The following is a 14687-nucleotide window of genomic DNA, read 5'->3' as shown; positions in this document are numbered from 1 at the left end:
TTTAGCCCCGCGCCGTGACGTCATGTCGCTTGTAAAGAGTCTACCGCTGCCTTGGCTACTCTGACCTTAAAGGAAGTGTTTGATCGTCTCTTTATGTCCGTTAGAGAAGTGTATCGAATGGTATTTTCAAATTTCTGTTTCTGAGGTGCCGTATCTATTTTAGACACTTTATGTTAGGTCAGTGAGATGTCAGAATGCAGTATTTGCGAAGAGAATGAATATCGTTGAGCGTACGTGGGTATATGTAAACATGTATGTATGCTTGCACGCACGCGCACACACACTCGCTTAAACACACACACACACACACACACACACACACACACACACACACACACACACACACACACACACACACACACACACACACACACACACATACACACACACACGCACGCACACACACACACACAATCTTTCCTTCTCGGGAAAAAAAGGTTATATTAAGTAACGGTACATATATTTTTGGAAAGAATAAAAATAATTCATAACAAGGACAGTGAGAACTCTGTTCTTCTAAGAGGTTCTGGAAAAGACAGACACTAAAGTCGGCAGACACCAGCAAGGCACGCACAGACGAATGACTGTCTGTCTGTGTCTGTCTGCTGGAACCCGGTCTCGCTCAAACTTGGAAGCGCGATGCACCTAGTCGACGCCCCACAAAGTTCTGGCTGAAAAAGGGGACCCATGAGATTAACTCCCCTCCCCTCCCCTCCCCATCTCGGCCCCTCCGTGACGTCACAGATCAAATAGACATAAATTAGTGATTTCACTTTTATATATATATATATATATATATATATATATATACAGTATATATATATATATATATATATATATATATATGGTCAATACTGTGGCGTACTTGAGTTATTAAATTCTGGTTAACACCAGGGGGTTCTGTTCAGTGGAGGGCTGAGCGCGCGCACACACACACACACACACACACACACACACACACACACACACACACACACACACACACACACACACACACACACACACACACACACACACACACACACACACACACACACACACACACACACACACACTAACTCCCCATCAAGACAATATGAGTAAATGAATATCATTAGGTATGGAGGGGGTTGAATAAAATGAATGTATTTGGGGATTAATTTAATTAGATTCGGTGCTCAACAGGTTAATCACTACATGGCAACCTCAGGGGGATGTCACGGAGATGAATAAGACCGTCTGGCAACAAAAGGAAAAAAAATCCGTTTAGATTAACGGAAGGAGTTAAGTTTGGCTACGAAAAAGAATTGAGAACGCCTATATGCTCAGGGTTAGGTACGAAGTGAAATTAACTGCGACCGTCGAGATGCTCAGGACAGAGTACGAAATGAAATTAACTGCGAACGTATAATATGCTGAGGGTTGGGTATGGAATTAAATTGGCTGAGGACGTAAATATTCTCAGGGTTGGGTACGAAATAAAATTAACTGAGAATGTCGGGATCCTCAGGGTTGGGTATGAAATGAAAATCCTATCTGTGCCGTTGAAAGTGCTTAGGGGAGACTACGAAAGATAAAAAAATCCACCTGTGCCATCCGGTAATTGGAAAGCACATGAACGATACATTCTGGAAATGGGACTCAGAGGACGAAAACTTTTGGGAAATCGTAAGGTGAAGAGGACGAAAACTGTTGGGAAATGAAAAGGTGATGATCACAAGCCAGGAGCTGAACTGCAAACCTTTGCCCTGTGTGCTTGGGGTCGAGACAATTTTTTTTCTTTGAGCTGAATGGAATTACCTGACAATGGCCAGAATAAAGACATTAAATGTAAACTTAGAAATGGGTTAAAAGGAGAGGTACATATATATGTACGTGTATATATATATATATATATATATATATATATATATATATATATATATATTTATATATATATATATATAATATATATATATATATATATATATATATATATATATATATATATATATATATATATATACGTACATGTATACACGAATACATTATACATACGTACATACATATATACATAAATACATATATACATACGTACATACATACATACATACGTACATATATGTATACACACATAAATACGTACACACGTACCGTAGGAAGGAGCAAAAGTAGCCACACGTAGTTAAAACTGCCCATTGTCTTTGTTACATACATAATTATGACAGATAGACAGGGAAATAAAACCACTAATTATTATGTTTGGTACGATTCCTCCCTTTATTTTGTTGACAAATATAATTGGGTATGTAACAAAGACATTGGCCTGTTTTAGCATGTGGCTACATTTGCCACTTCGTACGGTACATACATATAAAACGATACCTGCATACATATATACATATGTAACTACGTACATACGTGCATACCGTACATATATACCAAAGGCCTTTTACCCCTTATTAGGGGGTAGCCGAACCAACATGTAACACAAAACCCATGGAACCCGCCTTTCCCATCTCAGCCTCACTAAGATGAAGGGTCACCCTCACTCCTGCCACACTATTCGGGTCAAAGGCAATGCAGCGAGGCGCAGCTTCTCCAGAGTATGGACCGGGAGCTGGAGCTGGTGTACCCTAAGTTTACTTTATAGTCAGAATGGCCACAAAATGGCGGCGTGTCCAGAGTTGTCGCAACTGTCTGTATGAAGGGACACCGTGTAACAAATCGTAAGTGCGAGAGAAGATGATTTGGCCACAAAATGGCTCCTTGGGTTCTTTATCGTGTCGTCATGTCGCAATTCTATGGATAAAGGGAATCTAGTTTAATTTCCACCGCTTGGCGACCCCTTTCCTCGTTCACTCAGAATAGTTTATGACACAGATGCGAAGAACGTCCCTTAGGGCCGGGTCCCCTGATCTATTCGCAATATTCATCGTTCTCTCCTATATTTCCTCTCTCTCTCTCTCTCTCTTTCCATCTCGACAGACGTTCCTCTTGCTTTCAGTGCCCTTTTGGTCTTATCCATCCATCTCGTTCTCAGTCATCCTCTCATACTCACTCCATCCACTTCCGTTTCCCATACTCTCCATTCAGTTTTTACAGCGGTCCGAGTTCGAATTCCGCCTAGGCTGAAATTATTTTAGTATCGCTGCGTTGCGAGTCATTACTCCAACTCTCGTGGGCGGGGAGTTGGGTGTGTGTGTGTGCGTGTAAGGTCACAGCAGTACCCATATATCGTTCATATATGAGCTCTGAGCTCTCTTGGTAGGGTAATAGCTGTCAATCACGAATCCAACACGTGATCCAAGATCATGGTTAATCACACACACACACACACACACACACACACACACACACACACACACACACACACACACACACACACACACACACACACACAGAAACACACTCACTCGCACACGCACAGTTAACTGCATATTTTGCACGACCGAGCTAAACTGCGCTGAATTGGACACGTAGACAGACAGCCAGACAGACTGACAGGCGGACAGACAGACATACGGTTTCACTTCCGCCGGAGAGCCGTGCCAAAACGCCTCCACAGACAGACTGACAGACAGACAGTCTGAGGCAGTGACGTCAGAGGTTGTTCTTAATGTGGGTCTGTTTGCTATCTCCTCGTCTGTGTACATTTGTGCGTGCGTGCGTGCGTTTGTATATTTATCTAATTGTACATTATTGTCACGTGCATGAAGCGCTACACTCGTGAGGTCCCGTTTTCGTGTCTCCATCAAACTTAAGCTTTAAAGTCATTGGTTTAATTCTTTGTGTATGTGCATTTTTAATTGTTTTCCCCTAAATGTACAATCAATTACGAAAATCTAATTATATTTTTAATCTTAAGCTTAATTAAATCGTCTGACACTGACCTGAACAATGATTCTGAAGTATGTCGGCAGGTGATTTAATTCACCTTTGGAGTGTGATATGGGAGGTGGATAACTGTAATGATTTGTTTCTGGCTATCCACAGAAGATTCGGGAGGAAATCCTCAGAGGATTGATACGACACTTGATCAATTCTATTATGGCGAAAGTGAATATTATTCACCTCAGAGTGAATATATACATACATACATACATATATATATATATATATATATATATATATATATATATATATATATCGTTTATTTTTATTGCCGCAGGCGATCTTGTTCACCATCCTGACTTGTAATGCGCAGCGTCACCGTGACGTCACAGATATCGTAATACGTCACGATGGAATCCGGACAATGTACCTCCTCGTGCGTGACGTCACATAAATGAACATTTGGGATTGGATGGTGATGGGGAGGTGAGGATCATACGACAGGAGTCGCTTAATAGCTGCGATTGATGTTGGGGAACGACTTTATTAGTATCCTGTAGTGTCCGTTTATTTACATTTTTTGTATTAATTTGTTAATTAATATATTGTTATTTGTTGTTATGTATTATTACTATTATTCTTTTGTTATTGTTATTATTATGATTATATGTTATTATAATTATTATAATTATTATTTTTTTCCTTATTCCCTTATTACCTCCGTCTCTTGCATCCTTATCTTACTCTTCTTCCACCCCCTCCACCTGCTCTCCTTCCTCTTCTTTTATCTACATTCTTTTTACACTTTCTCACATTCTTCCTCTATTCTTTGCTATATATATGTATGCGTATATATATATATATATATATATATATATATGATGTATATACGCATTTTGATATGTAGGCATCTCTATACTTCCGTACACTGCAGTTCATGAACATCAACACTCGAAAACACTAAAATTATGAAATGTGTTCATGCCACAACCCGCGAACCGTTAGAAGAAGAAGAAGAGGATGAGGAAGAAGAGGAGGAGGAGGGAGGAAGAAGAAAAAAAATCGAACTGGGGTCATTGTTAATGCTCCTTCCGGAAAAAAATCCTTACGTCACTTCCCTATTTACACTATCAGCCAACCCTGCCGGTCGTCCGTCCGTTCTCGGGTGGTCACGTCACGCCTACGTCATGTCGCTGTCTGCCTTCTGATTGGTTCAGCTCTCGATCCACAAGAACTCGCGTAGTTCTCTGACAGTTTTAAAAATGAAGCACTCTACACGACTACTTGAGTATTAGGAATGGTTGTAATCTTTTTCTTCTTAAACTGGAGCTCAACGTGGATAAATAAAATAACTTGTCGGCGGTAGCTAGGGATGAAAAAGGGCCACCCAGGGAGTAAACGTAATTGGCTGAAATATCCCTTGGTTGTCGGGGGTGTCCCACTGACATTAATAAATTTATAACACCTAGAATAAAATGAAAAATAACATCAATCAGTATAGGCAGAAAGGGTTAATTGAAGCCAAAATTAAAAGTATGCAAATTTTTTCGACTTGCAGGAAGACGGAGGGGAGGGGGAGGTGAAGTGTTAAGCGTGACGTCACGTCGTCATCCTCCCCAGATTCATAATCATGGGGCGCCTTAAGATTATATGACATATTTTTCCTTAGCATGTTGCATTGTGAAAGGGTGACGAAGTAAACTGCGTAGTACACTTGAACTCGATTAACATGATATCAATATTAAAAGATCCAGCAAGTGCAGCACATTTCTATGCTTTGTCAGCCCAGCTTACACTGGGAAACTCGTCCCTACTCTGGTACTGACAAGTTTCTTCAGTCAGTCGCAGTTGCCAGCTATTGTAGTGTAGATCGGAGAAACTATACAGGCGAGGAGGTGGGGTTCATGTCCACGTGGTCTTAGACTCCCCTGAATAAAATTGCATGGTCTTAGCCAGTTGAGATGTTATATCAACCCACGCAGAATGGAATAGCTAAATAAAACAATCTGACAGTAGCTAGAATAGATAGTAAATAGAAGACGTAGCAATATATTCGGGTCTCTCTCTCTTCAGTGGTAAGCAATTCCATACTTGATCAGTAACTAAGTTCCACGATAATTGCAGTGAAATTATACTTTGCTTCTCTGCTGATAAATAGGAATTGAACTCAGACCTTTTCTGCACTAGTAACGGACCATTCCGACCACGCTACTAGTGTAAGATCAACAATGGTGACTGAAATGGAGAGTACTCAGCGGAAAGTGTTGCCATATTTGGTTGTTTAAAAGTATCCTTGAATACCTTCCGTGCACAGTGGTACTTTCCCTTTGGTTTGACATGCCGCCAGGCTATTTCATTCATCTCCGTTGCACTATCCTACCGGTAGCAGACTGCAGCAGCAAGTGAAGCTACTTACAAACTTGGTCACTGGTCAGGTAAAAATCCCAAACGCCCGGTTGCACCAGAATATAGCAGGACGTCACCATCCACTAAGACTTCCGGTACTTGTGTATCACTGAGGAGCCATTTCCTGGTGTCAGGATCTTTCTTCAGTGAGAGCTTCTTCATAGCTATACCGGTTGGAAAAAAAAATCAAAGATGAATCTTGACCGAGTACGAAGTTAACTCAGTAATTGAGGAAACTCGTGATGGCAACACAATGTTGCTGCAAGAATCCTGTTATTTTTGTTTTATGTTTTTTTAGCATTTCATCGTATGGCATATTTGTTATATCGAAAGAGATGAATAACTTATGGTGACGATCCAGACTACGAAAGGATTTTTGTAAAATTCAACAAAATACGAAAAGTCAAATTGATGCCGGTGGGCATATATTAGTTGGCGGTTACATAAACGGACAAACTTGGCTGCCAAATGCGCGATCATTTTTTTTTTAAATCCATGGGTGTTTAATTACGCGTTTTAATAACAAATGTAATGGGAAGATTGGTAGGCAGTGATCGATGATGAGGAAATGCTGTCCGATCTGGCCGTCGATAAAAACGTGCCTTATTTCCACGACATCGGCCGACGCTCTGACCGCTCACCATCGTCGGCTGTGTTCTTCCTTCCACTTCAATCATCTATACTATCCATAAAGCTTTGGCAAAAGTTCAGGTTTTGTATAGTAAAAGGAACAAGTATTTATGAAGGAATTTTTATGTTCTATGTTTCCATAAGACGTTTTATTTTATTTTTTACCCGTATATAGAAACATACGAAGTCGGAGTCAAGGCCACGACCAAAGTTTAGGAGGAAGTGGGTGTGACACTGCAGTGGAGTGTCTCAACCCGGCGAGCCAAGAAGGGAGGGGGTAAGGAAGAGCGGGTGTGGAGGTTTAGCTGATACGATGAACCGGCTGTATTTGCTAGCTTAATAACCGGCATAATCCCATGTTGACGAGTAATGTAACATATAATTATCTATCAGCACGTGAGTAATTGTATTTGAAACTTCACAAAGTAACGGTCATTGGTCACACGTGCCAGAAAGGGGAAAATCGTGCTTGCTTCCTTGACCTAGAAATTGTTGGTCGATTTTCTGTGGGCGTTTTCGACAATAAATCAGACAATCAGACATCATTGCTTGGGGTTAACTAGTCTGGACACGCACATGACATATGTGTTGTTGTCAAAGGCCGGTTCGTAATGAAAAGAAAGATAATCAACAATTTGTAATTATATTTTACTGATACCTGTTCTTTTATGAAAAATGGCCTGAAAGTGCATAATGGCATCGATCACGCACCTTACGAAAATAAGTAGATATATTTAAAAGATTGTCTGTCGACAAACAAATTAGATAAAAAGTCAGTTATTCACATAAATGAATGTAAGGTGTACTCATAAATTGATGAATGGATGAATAAATGATCAGATAAATCGGAATGTGCCCTAGTGACCCTCCCTTGCCACTACGAACCCCCACTCCCTCACACCTCTCCCTCCCTCTCCCCGAGTGAGTTGGTTCATATTCCCCCTGTCTTTTGTCTGTCGTCTTTGCTCTTGACCTGTTCGTGTGAATAATGTAGGTATATATATATATATATATATATATATATATATATATATATATATATATATATATATATATATATAATATATGGAGAATCTTCACCTCATCCCATATAGAATGTGTATAATTAGGAAAACATATATATATTCATTTGTGTTATATATCTCTATATGGAGAAGATAAAGTAAATATACGTTGTTCCAAAATACAATTTTCCAAAATATACAGTACATGATGCATGTTATAGACTATTGAACAATAACTTATTGGCATAGTTTCCAGAGGATAATTAGAAAATTGTCATGTAAGAACAATTCTTACGTTTTTATAGTTCTCCCACTTCAGAAGACCTAACCTGATTCAGTATAACCTAACATAACGCAATATAACTCACTCAAGGTTAACCCAACCTAATCTAACTTCAGTTAACCTAACCTAACTCTTAATCCAACCTAAATGATTGTCATCCTAGGATATCTCTACGGAAGCATCACCCTACCCCCCCCCCCACACACACACTCAACGTATATAAATAAGGTGCAGTTGTCTTACTGTTAAAGTACCATTCAACTCAGTATTACTTGCTGCATGGTCAGGTTGTCGGCGACTAAACCGGCTCCCCTGCTGGTTTCCCGCCAGTGAGAAGGCGGGGCGGGGTGGGGTGGGGTGGGTGCTGGACACCCAGATGGAAAAAAGTGGGTGTGGGGATCAGACAAACACTTTATGACTGGGCTATCCAATTCCGTTGTGGGTCATTAACTTTCATGTTTACAGTGTGTGGCATCTCTGTATGGCCTGGAGACGGGAGCTCTGGGGCTAGAGAAGTACTCCAGTGGTGTGGGTGCACTGGGGTGCCCCTGTGGGACTAGCAACACGCCTGTTTGTTCCACTATTGAGGGAGACAAGGCGGCTGGACTCGCTGACTTGAACCTTTGAGTCAAGCAGCTACCGCCTAGGTCGATACCTCACGGTCCACGGCAGACTTCCTTCAGTGTCAAGGTGGTGGGTGATTATACTCTCCCATGACTTTCTGGGGTTTTAAGCTCGGTGGAGAGTGGGGGACCGTGGGATTTTTTTTAACTATATGACATCCATGAATAGCGATAACGTTTATGGTGGAAGATGGGCCGGGTCTGTGACCTGGCCCTGTCAAATTCATCATAGAGAAAAGTCATTGGATGGATAGATATTTGACCAGTGCCATACCGCCTATTCCACATCTTTATTATTATTGATGTGTGTTGTATATATATATATATATATATATATATATATATATATATATATATATATATATATATATATATATATATATATATATATATATATATATAGTCATGGTGGGAAATGCGCTGGCCTTTCCTTTGTTCTCGTGACCTTAATCTAAGGGCAGATGCATTTACTACCACGATTACTCATCTGTGATCAGATCAGGGGAGCAGCCATGAAGATACAGACAACTTACCGTAGCGTGAAAGTCCCTGAAGATGTTTCACATTGACGAAACGTTGATTGTTATCATGTATACACGAAACGTTGGGTAATTAAGGATCCCTTTATCAGGAATCTTAAAAAATAAAAACAGTATTTGGAAGGAAAACATACCTTTCCAAGACGCAAAAAGTGCTTTTGTTATTCAGAACTTCTCTAGATTTAGAAAGTTTTCGTTCCGTGTGTCGGGAATTCCGAATTGTAGAGAGAACTATATGTGTATGATTCAGTGCTTGGTGAGTGAGTTTTCGTCCTTCGACAAAGGCTGTTAAGGAGAGCAGTAACCTTTGCTGACCTGACACGGTGGGTGTGGTTCCCTCTTGACGTAAGAGGTCTTCACTCAAAAATGTATTTCTTTTGTGTGTGTGTGTGTGTGAGAGAGAGAGAGATAGATGGATTTGTGTCTCTTCATTCTACTCTTCCTGGATCCTTTTCATTCTCTTTTCCTCTTCCTCCCCTTTCCTTTCTCCTCTTCCATCTGTCTATATGTGAACATGTGCATTTGTGTTTTATCTGTGTACGTGCTCGTGGGCGTGTTCATACTGTATGCCTGTTCTGTGTGTGTATGTGTGTACACGTGTGTGTGTCTGTGTGTACACGTGTGTGTGTCTGTGTGTGTATCGTACTGCGTCATGCTGTCGGTCTGAAAGCCTCCGCTCGGTCTGCAGAGAAACGGCGGCGGCAGCCCACACCCGCCAGTACGACCTAGCCTCCCAAAAGCCCCCTTGGAAGCCCCCAGAGAAAGCCCACTCCTCCATCTTGCAGCAGTAGGCAGTTTATTTTATTTATTCATTTTTCCTTCTAGTCCCACAAACGTTTGTTCTATTTAGTAAACACTCTGTATGTGCATATTTAGAAATACATGTATTTGTTTATTGTGGTGTGCACGCATGATAGTATGATTGGATATACGATATACTTATTTCTCTCTCTGCATTGCGGATTCTTTCACTTAAAAAAAAAAAAAAAAGTCACCCGGCCGCAGCTAGAATGAAAAAAAAAAAAAATGTCATGAAATCTATCGAAAGTAATTTTTGGTCGCTCAGTCCATAGGTGGCGCCTTTCCCTCATTCACCTTTTTCTCTCACCTTCCTCATTCCTGTCTCATCCTCTCCCTCTCACCCGAATCCTCTGCGTCCTTCATCTCCGTTTGCACATCCACTTCTTGTGTCTCTTTTACGTTTGGTAAGTTTTTAGAAGACATTTTCCAACTTGTCATCACTTTCTCTTTCTGCACAACAAATTTACCTTCATTCCCCCCAGCTCTTTTTTCTCTCTTTCTGCGGTCGTCCACCACTCGTTCTCTTGACTTCTCTCTCTCTCTCTCTCTCTCTCTCTCTCTTTTTCTAATAATGTTGGCATTGGACATCTTCCAGCGTCTCACGGGTTTGCCTCCCCACATTTCTGTCTCACTCCCACACACACACACACATCCCGTATGGGGTATAGACTGTATAAATGCAGTCACCCCTTTATGGGGCTTTAATGACACCCCCACGGACCAGAGTCACCCAGCATTCCTTTAGGGTTGGAGACTATTTTCTACTGTCCACCCATTCTGTTACTGCCTTCCTTAATTTTACTTGACTTCCTCTATGACTCCAGTACTTCGGAGAGATGCTGTCAAGCTAAGGATAGAATCGCTGGAAAATGGGAAACTCGGAAAGAAGAGTAAATATAGGTTTTCCATTTTTTATGGAATAGTTATTACTATAACAATGGTGGTACTTATGATGATGACAGTGACAGTAATAGTGGTATAGTAGTGATGATAGTAGTAAGTGTAATTATGACGATAGTAATAGTAGTACTGACACTTTAGTAGCAACTTATATTGATACATTTACTTAATGATTGCAGTGATAATTATAAGCCAGTATATTAATAATAAAAAAGTATTTGTAAAAATAGTGAAAATATATGTACACACATATACCAAAAGCCCCCTTTTAACCCTTCTGAGGGTGGAAGGGGGGATCAAAAGACACCTATCTTCCACCCATTCAAAAATCCACCCATTTGTCTCTTCCATCTTAGTTCCTCGTGAATCGTGAAGGGTCATCCCTTTCTCCCGCCACCTTGTTCAGGTCAGAGGAGCAAAACAGCAAAACGGAGAAAGGTGTATTAGTAGTTATATTTATAAAGATAATAATAGTAAGAATACGATGATGATAATGATAATAGTAGTAGTAATAATGATACCGATAATAATAATTCATAATGATGATAATGATAATTATGCTTGAAAAAGCATACCTGCGAAAGTGGTCAGGGAATAAACTCAGACTAAGACTCCTGTGTTTCCTACTCCACTTACATCAATGTTAGTTATAATCAAAACAACAGCGTTAACAGTATAATACTTACAAAAGCATCAGTGATATTAGAATGCAACATAAGATAATACATGGCAGAATAAATTTAATTAAGATAAACTGAGATCCGGGTCCACGACAAAAGCAAGGAATTAATAGAGTGTGACCACGCTAGGACGCCCAAAGCAAGCTCGGGTCAAGGGACAGGGAAGAACGAGAGAAAGTTCTCTTGAAGGAGGAGCAGGAGGAGGAGGAGGAGGAGGAGGAGGAGGAGGAGGAGGAGGAGGAGGACCACCTTCAGGAGTGACTCAAGTAGGACTCGAAAGAAGGAGGAGGAGCTAGGGGCACGAGTGCTGACCTAGTAAGAAACTAGTTAGGTAACTAGTGATGAATTAGGGAGGTTGTCCAATATGTGATTAGTCGGATGATTTATTAATATGTTCGTCAACATTTGAACACACACACACACACACACACACACACACACACACACACACACACACACACACACACACACACACACACACACACACACACACACACACACACACACACACACACACACACACACACACACATAGATCGGACCTACGAGCTCTGAGCTCTCTTCCAGGAGGGAAATAGCTGTCGATCACGAGTCCAACACGTGATCCAAAGACCAAGTGAATACACACACACACACACACACACACACACACACACACACACACACACTGCTCGTACATGTACAATCACCGTGTGTGTGTATGTATGTTTACTTAATTGTAATGACCTCGTTGCAAAATAAGTTACTGCAAGTTTTCGTACCTGTGCCTTCTTTGGTCAAATCTTCAGTTCGTTTATGTTGTCGAACTGAGATTATCATTTCCTCTTTCATGTTTGATCTATCACCTCTGGTTCTTCTTCCGCTCCATACACGTCATATTTGTGTACGTGTGTGTGTGTGTGTGTGTGTTTGTACATCTGCGCGCCATGTCAAAGGGAATTAATGAGTTTTATCCCTTCAATAAGGTGACCTCAGTGCAATATTTAGTCTGTTTAACGTCAGTCAGGCGGTTTCGTTCAGGTGAATGGAGTGTTAGTGACGTCACTGAATTTGCGTTAATGACGTCACTAAAGGGGGTTAACGGCGTCCTTTATTTTGCGTTAATGACGTCACTGAAGGGCTTTAATTACGTCATTGAAGGTGTGTTAGTGACGTCACTGATGTGGCGTTAATGACATTAAAGGGTGTTTGTGACGTCACTGAAGGGGTTTTAATGACGTAATTGAAGTTGTGTTAGTGACGCCACTGATGTGGGGTTAATGACGTCATTGAAGGGTGTTTGTGACGTCACTTAAGGGGGTTTATTGGCATTGCTGAAGGGGTGTTAGTGACGCCATTGAAGGGATGTTAGTGACGTCACCGATATGGCGTTAATGACGTCACTAATGGGGGTTAGTGACGTCACCGAAGTGACATTAATGACGTCACTGATGGGGGTTAGTGACGTCACCGAAGTGACATTAATGACGTCATCGAAAAGGGGGGTGTTAGTGACGTCAGTGAAGGGATTTAGTGACTTCACTGTGGTTAATGTTAGTGAAGACATTATTGTGACAGGTCCGGTGACATGCTATGGTAACACTATATATTTTATTCTGGTGAATTACATGATTTTATTCAGCCCGGGTCGTCACTGTAGCGAGGAAGTGGGCACTAAGGCTCGTTTCACTCGTATCGACTTTTCGCCGTGCGCCGTCCACGACACGACCTCGTGCTTTCTAATAACCATGGGTGTGTATGGACATTTTCTTGCGTCACGACCACGTATGAAAAAGTCCATAGACACCCACGGTTATCTGAGAGCCTGACGTCGTGTCGTGGACGGCGCACGGCAAAAAGTCGATCCGTGCGAAACGAGTCTAAGTTCTCAGGACGCCATGCATTGTGGGCGCATGAAGTCACGCATATTTTGGGTGGAAGATGTGGTCGGGATGGGTGGGAGGGTGGGGGTGGGGGGGCAGGTGTGCGGAGCATAAATCATGAAAGGAACAAAATATTATTTACTTTTGGGCCGGGACATAATTTTGGACACAAATCAGAAAAACTTGTGGTCGAGTCATTGCTTGGCAGGCGGAGAGGCTCCTATCCGACGCCTCACTTAGCTGTCATGTATTCCTCCTCCCACCCTCCCCCTCTTCCCACCCTCCCCCTCCTCCACTAGACCCAGATGAATGAAATCGCTCAGTGGTAGACAGAATAAAGACTATAAGGTGTCTTTATCCCTCTTTCTGTTATCATCGTCGTCATCATCGTCAGCAACGACCACCTCCGTCACCAGGATAGAAGCGATGGTGAACTACAGTCCATACCAATCGCCGACACCAATACCATTTCTACCACCACCATCAACACCACCACCACTTTCAATACTATTAGCACCATCATCATCATCATCATCATCATCATCATCATCATCATCATCATCATCATCATCATCATCATCATCATCATCATCATCATCGTCGTCATCATCATCATCATCGTCATCATCATCACCAACACTATCAATACTATGAACGCCATCATTATCATCATCATCATCATCATCATCATCATCATCATCATCATCATCATCATCATCATCATCATCATCATCATCATCATCATCATCATCACCAGCAGTATCAGCACTATCAACATCACCATTATCAAATCATTATCATCATCATAATCATCATCATCATCATGAACTCCACCACCACCAGCATCAACACTATCAACACCACCGTTATCAACACCATCATCATCGGCATCATCATCATCATCATCATGATTATCATCATCATCATTACCATCACTACAATAATGAGTCCAGGTATTTATCTTTCCATTTCGCGAAGTCGGATATAGGTTATTGTTTCGGCTCGCCTCCATTAGCAATAATCTCGCTTTTGAAACAAGACTGTCTACCAAACTTATCACAAAGATTCTGGATAACAACATACAATAGAGATATCTGTGTTTGCATAAGATAACCGTCGTCGGTTTGTTCAGTTGTTCAGTTCGGTTGTTAATGATAATTTGTAATA

Source organism: Oratosquilla oratoria, chromosome 1 (genome assembly GCF_046742065.1).
Source record: "Oratosquilla oratoria isolate Oo_2021 chromosome 1, ASM4674206v1, whole genome shotgun sequence".
Taxonomy (NCBI): domain Eukaryota; kingdom Metazoa; phylum Arthropoda; class Malacostraca; order Stomatopoda; family Squillidae; genus Oratosquilla; species Oratosquilla oratoria.
This window is presented reverse-complemented; position numbering follows the sequence as displayed.